This window comes from Nicotiana tabacum, chromosome 20 (genome assembly GCF_000715075.1).
Source record: "Nicotiana tabacum cultivar K326 chromosome 20, ASM71507v2, whole genome shotgun sequence".
Classification (NCBI taxonomy): Eukaryota; Viridiplantae; Streptophyta; class Magnoliopsida; order Solanales; family Solanaceae; genus Nicotiana; species Nicotiana tabacum.
In genome coordinates this window covers 22,436,881-22,444,000 of record NC_134099.1, presented here as the reverse complement: position 1 = coordinate 22,444,000, position 7,120 = coordinate 22,436,881, and positions in this window count along the sequence as shown.

Genomic DNA, 7,120 nt, shown 5'->3' with positions numbered 1-7,120 from the left:
TATGGCAAAGAACAAGAAGAAAACTAAAGAAGAAATTTGTCCAATAGTAACAAAGGGTTCCTCCATAGGTTGACATCCGATCCAACCTAGTAGTAAGCAATCCGCCAAAAGCAACCAAAATATTCCTTGGTGAATCAGGTGAAAAGTTAAACTACGTACATACATACTTTAAAAAAAGGGTAAAGCCAACAAACATATAAACACTGGTGCTATTGCGGCTACACCTCCCGCTTTGTCAGTTATACTACGAAGAATGGCATGGATCGGTAGGAAATACCATTCTGGCACAATATGAGGTGGGGCAGATTAGCAGGTATATAATTGTCGGGATGCCCCAAAACATTAGGAGCATAAAAAATCCAAATGGAAAAAAAGATAGCAAAAACTACCAAACCTACTAGATCCTTTACATAAAAAATAAGGGTAAGAAGAAATTTTATCCATCTCTGAATGTACACCCAATGAATTATTGGATCCATATTGATGCAATGCGTCCAGATGAAGAAAACTGGCGCCTACTAAAATAAAGGGGAGTAAATGATGAAGACTAAAAAAATGATTTAAGGTGGCATTGTCCATGGAGAAGCCACCCCAAAGCCAAGTCACTTTGGTATCTCCTACTACAGGTATGACGCTAGCTAAGCTTGTAATTACTGTAGCTCCCCAAAAGCTCATCTGACCCCAAGGTAGTACATATCCTATAAAAGCTGTCACAATCATTAATAGGAAGATTACAACTCCGAGACACCGAACAAATTCCCTAGGACTGCTATAACTGGCATGATATAGACCACGAAAAATATGAAGGTGAACCACAATGAAAAACATACTTGCCCCATTAGCATGCATATAACGGAGCAACCAGCCCCCTTCAACATCTCTCATAATGTGTTCTACGCTGTTGAAAGCTAGATCCACATGAGGTGTGTAATGCATAGCTAAAAAAACGCCAGTCACTATCTGAATGACTAAACAAATACCAGCTAACGAACCGAACCCCCACCAATAACTAAGATTGCTCGGGGTTGGATAATCTATCAAATGCTGATTAAGTGTGGAGGATATAGGTTGTTTAAGAAGAGAGAGTTGTTGGTTCCTTATAGTCATTTATTTCTTTATTTTTTCTATCGTGACAACTCTAGTTCCTCCACTTTTTAGCGTTCTGGGTCCCTACTATATATTCAAATTAGAGTACCCTTTCTTCCATTTCCGAAGGATAGAAGGGGTATACAGCGAAAAAAGTGTCAAAGGGGTTGGATCACCCTAGGTTACTGAAGAGTCATCTGACTTCTCGATGACCAAATAAGAGAGGTTTTACCGCTTTCTCTTCTCTCTAGCACTCTCGGACTGATCATCTTGCTGCAACAAAGCAAGATTAGGAATGAATCTAATGGAAATTTTGGTCTCTGTCTGCTTGGAAGATTATTCTTTCCTCGTCGGTGAAAGAGGGCAAAAAATGTGTATGGGAGAAAGAATTCTAAAAGGAGAGAAGATTTCGTCCACCAAGCAGGACAGAGTGCGACCACTAAGCAATTGGGGGTTCTCGCTCATCTCTTGGGGATCCATCTCATCTGAAAACTTTTCCTCTTCCATTAGCATAGCTAAATTTGAATAGAATGAATCAGCCTCAGGATAAGTAAGCCCCCTTGCCTTGATTTAATTTGGCTTCACTGTGCCCTGAATCAATCAAAAATCTTATTGATTTGATTCATCCCATTTCATTTATTTGGGCGAGAGGGAGGCTGTGAGTCACCTGGGCTACGGATTTTTCCGTTGGTTGATGCTCGAAATCACCTCTTGAAAAAAAGGCCCTCGGGTCTAGACCCAAATAATAGGAAGCGAGGCGAAGGTCCTTCATTAAAGGGGGGAAAATAGAGGTGGGGCTTTGTTTTGGGGGGTCCGCCTTGCGCAGCTTTAGAAAGGAGAGAATTTCAGAAAGTCATTCTCTCCAACCTTTTCTGTCTATCTTTAGAAGTAGGGCGAGAGAAAGTCAATATGATATTTGCGTTGGTTTTTCCAATGAAACTAAGCATTTTTCTTCTTTATCATTCGGAAGGCTCAGTCCCACACCCTGACTTCAATGATGGGAACAACCTCCGCACTCCGGCACTCCACTGAACAACAGTTATCCGCCTTACTATATTTAGAATAGTGGTCGATCCTTCGGGAGTTATATTCGTAACTTAATGTAATGTTATGTTCACGCGGTGATATTCTATCTTTCCAAGAGTACTACCCTGTACGTAGTCTATGTCTGGGGAGCATACTTGACAGGAGATAGACACAGGTGGTAGAGGGGTCCCCCACTTCGATTCTCGTCTGGTTAGCATCTATGATCCTAGATAAGGTATTAGTCCGTTAGGTCTTTTCGGTCCGGAGCTGGCTGGTAATGGACCTACTTACCTTGCTTGTAGACCTGCTGCAGAGCTAACCCTTGTTCTATTGGTTTGATGGTTGCTACCAAGACCATTTTTTATGCCCATCAAAGGACCTCGAGATGCTATTCAACGAAAAAGGATACGAGAAATTTTTATCATATACAGAACGAGGGCGACCCGTGTAAATACATCGGTTTCTTATTCGTGCAAAGGAACTCTTTCTTGGCAACTTGGAAAACTTATAACGATGTTTGTCCCGCATATCACTAGGAAGAACGGGATCTTTACAAAGGGCTTTATAAAGCTTTCTTCTCAATTCATATTTAGCCGCGTGCAATCTACGTTTGTGATCTCGTATATTTTGCTTCTCCGACATCTTACTGAGTTTTCCCCTCATCTTTTTGCAAAAAGCCGCTCCACGGTGGTAAAGTCTCATCTTGTGTGTTGGCCGAAGTTACAATAGTAACATTGAACCCTCGAATATGTTCGAAGATCTTGAAATGATCTTCCAGTTCGGGGGAGAATTTGCAAAATTCCGTTTCCATTGAGAATTGAATTGATCTTTCCCTTATTTCGACCGGAGAATCTAACAGAGACATTACTGTGGATACTCATACCAAAAAATTAGACATTCCATACCCTCGGAGAGTGCTTTGTCGTGCTAGGTCACTGACATATCCTTTTTTGTCTTTATTTGACCCCAAGAACGGATTGGATCGAAAGGACTTTCCTGTTGAAGCCCTTTGTGTCTGTATTAATTTTTGACCGCACGGAATCTCCATAGCCAATTTTCCATTTTTGATAGAAGGTGCTGTCTTTGGTACTACTATTATTTTACACGATCTAGAAACTTCCATAACGTTGGCATGATTCGGCTTGAGCAACTGATCCTGACGTGATACATCTTCGTAATGAAAATAGAGTGGAAACATGAGTTTATCCATAATGAGTATTAGATTGAAGTTCTCTTAAAGACGACCGCCAACTCCTATCCCAAAGATAGAAAGCACCCGGTCCTCTTCTCTTGTGTCGAAGTGTAGTGTAGTGTGGTGAGGTTTTGCCTCACAGAAAGAGTGGGAGAAAAAAAGGAAGAATTTCGAATCTAAAAATCAAAAGAGATTTTTTTCCCCAACGACAAAGGAACTTACGGGCGGGGCATTTTCGGGGACTAGCCCGCTTCCCATTACTCAATAGGGCAATTCCTCGCACATAATTAAGGGAGCCATTGAAAGGTGACTAAAACACCAGAAACGGGGACTACCCGAGCTAATGATAGAGGCAAGAACACTTTCCGGCCAAGTCCCATTAATTGATCATAACGATATCGTGGAAATGCTGCACGGACCCATATATATAGGAACAGAAAAAGAATCACCTTGATACTAAACCAGATCGAGCCCGGGATCTTCTTGGAAATGGGAAGATCTAGGATAGGCGGCCAACCTCCTGGAGAGAGCGATGTGCATAGACCAGGTGAGTAGGGATGCAGCTCCGTGGACCGCTCGTCGGGCCTGATAGGTGGTGGTATCACACCCTTCTCAAAGGAACCGTACGTGACACTCTCGCATCATATGGATCCGTCCTAGAAGCAGGACCTTCCCTTTCCTTTGACCAACGGGTCCTCAAACCTTTATGATTTCGTGTCGAACCTGGTCTCCATATTCGAACTTCTCGTTCGATGAGACCCCATGTCTCACTGTTTCCATTTTCTAGGTCATGCCTTAACCTCGTTAGAAAGCAGAGTTGGCTAGATGCCGACATATATTTTACGTCACCAACCACATAGTCTGCAATGTCTTTCACTGCATCGCATTTGCCGGGGCTAAATCCCCTTTCTTGAGCGATTGCCTTCGCTCGTTGGCAGAATGCCTTGATGCGTGTGTCTAGTTTGTTGGGGTGACACTACGCTTCTTTATACTTTTGGGAGGCGAGAAACTCCCATTCCCTTCTCCTTTCTTACTCTTCCGAGGATGGTTCAGGGGGAGCTGGTTTCGCCCCCGGCTGAGGGGGGAAATTTCAATCGATAGGCGGTAGCTTCGACGTGCTGGGACGTGGAAGTGAAAACCCTAAATTTTAAACCCTACCCTTCTTTGCTACTCACTATCTAAGGATCAAATCCGAAGTCGGTTCTCAAGGCCCAAAAGCTCGGAGATTGGATACCCCGATGTTCCAAGTAACTAGCTTGGCTGGTGATGCTTCACCCACTTGCACGCTTCCTTGCAAGCATGAAATCCTTAGTTCGCCCGCTATTACACGGGCCAGTGTACTCTTATCGCTAACCCCGAGATAGGATATACTCTAACAGCCAACTGACTCATTATCCCAGGCCGCAATGATTAAGAAATAGCAATGTACGAAGTGCTGAGCGTACCTTCCTCTCAAGAACAAGAAATGGAGCTATTAAGTTAAGGTGCCGCTTTCCTTTTTCTAGCTCTTCTTTGGGTTCCCTATCGATGAGTGTATTCCTTCGTCGAAGAAAGAAGGGGAATCACAAGAAATTTTCATAGACCTAGGTTTAATTACATCAATGAATCATTTGAGAACGAATTTAGCGAGACTAATCTAATCTTATTCAACCTTAGATGGGAATTAGGGCGAAGCCTGGGGTGGTCTCTACCTTCTTAACACGCGGCACACCAACTTGAAGTCTGATTTGAAAATCTCTCTCTACCTTCATAAAACTTCTCGCGCCCTTCTCGTAGTTTTGACTTTCTCTTAGGCAACCGTTGACTGGCTTCACGAGACCATTTCGGTCTACACACATATGGCTAAGCGCTATTGGGCGGAGCTTTCTCAATCCAAGCTAACTAATAGAAGAAAAGAGATGAAAGGAAGATCTTATAAGAGACTCACCCCATCATTACATAAGCAATTTCTAGAACGGAAAAAATAGATGATTTCATGGACTACTTTGACTTTAGGGATTTGCTTCATCATTAGCTAAAGAAGAGAGAGAAGGGGGAAGCTTAGTCTAATTGTCCGAAGTGATTCCTTCTTAATTGGATGCCAGCTTTCTCTTAATTCCTAGCGTGCACTTACATACAAATCTATAGGTAGTTCATCTCCTTCTAACAAAAATATCCAAAGTTTTCATTTTTGAATGAATTACAGTCACTAAAGTAATCTGGTGGAAGGGGTCCATAGAAAAAAATTGGCTTCCTTTTTTTTTTTTCTATTTTTAGAATAGAGAAAGAGTCGAAACTAAGGGTACGCTCTCTTGAAGATTTGCTCGGAGCTTTTTTTTTTCACTTGGTCGCCTGCTATCTTGAAACCTCTTTGCTTGCGGGGGCAGGAGTGGAAAGAGCGCTTCGTGAAAGAATCGTGTGGCGCGGTGAAAGGTTTCCTATTAGGGTTTCTGACCCTCCAGGTCTCCACCTACTTGTGAAATAGGGGGGTTCCTTGATATTAAGGTGTCAAGGTGGTCGAAGAAGGCCACAGGTGGAAACAACCGATGCTTTGATCATTCAATTGACTCCTTGCTGCCAGTCCGTGCTTGCTGTCATGCTAGAAAAAGCAGGGGTTTCGGTCGGTTTTACCTACTATTAGATTTGAACCAATGACTCTCGCCGTATGAAAATGATACTCTAACCGCTGAGTCAAGTAGGTCAAGCTGAGTCAAGTCACCCTATAAGAGAAAACCGCGCAACCAAAGTAGCCCTTACTATACAAGGGGGGCGGAGCGCTAAGAAAGAGAAAGCGTTATCACTATACGAAATGAAGCAGCGGCTAGCACGCTAAGCTAAGATCAACCAATGTTCGAACACAAAGCCTTTCTTTCTCGGTCGTCTGTCTTAATAAGTGGATTCCGATTCATGCAGTAGTTCTCTGCTACATTGGTCTTTTCACTCCCCACTCTCCACTATAACAAAATGTTTCCACTATATCTCAGGAGTAGTCAAAGGAAGTATGGCCTGTCCGAGTAGGAAGAAATTTACTAAGAAGTAGGGCATACAACAATGGATCAATTCATTCAATAAGATCTATTCGGATCAGACCAGGATGAGTGGGATTGGCCTGACCTCTCGCTCGGATGTAAGACTCCTGCCGTTGACAGATGTCCCATGCCACCTTTCATGAACAACTATGCCTGAGAATGAATTGTGATATAGCGCCGAATAAGCCTCCGCTCTATTCCCGACTCGAAATCCATAAAGGACTTTAAAGGAGATAAAATAGGGGGCCCTATACCATACACCCTACTGCCTTGGGACAGCTGCACTTTACATCATAGCAGCATGACCAAATGGAGGTGGAAAGCCCTTGTATAGGTTGGGTGCTAGCTAGCGCCTTCCTTATACTAATATAAAATGTTGGGCCTTCCCCTTATTTATTAGTATTAGGCAAGTTGCTCGAGGCCTTCTACTGGGAATGAAAGTTCCCTATTATAGGATCCCTAGTAAAGCCAATTTAATGATGGCCGCTTATCTGAGTAAGAAGACGATGGCTCCTATTATTGGTGAGCGATCTCCTCTACACGTTATCTTTGGGCGTTTTACTCTCTTTCAAAGAGATGACTATTCAAACCTCAGAGTATTCGGATGCACGTGCTTTGTTAAAATTCCATCTCCTGCACAAGACAAACTGAGCCCTACATCTCACTCTATGTGTTTTCTTGAGTGAGGTTGGGGTACCCCTCTCTCAAAAGGGCTACAAGTGTTAATGATCCTTCTACACGACGATTCCACCTTTCTCGACATGTCACCTTTTTCAAACATGTTCCTTACTACGGAGCTCGGGGCTTT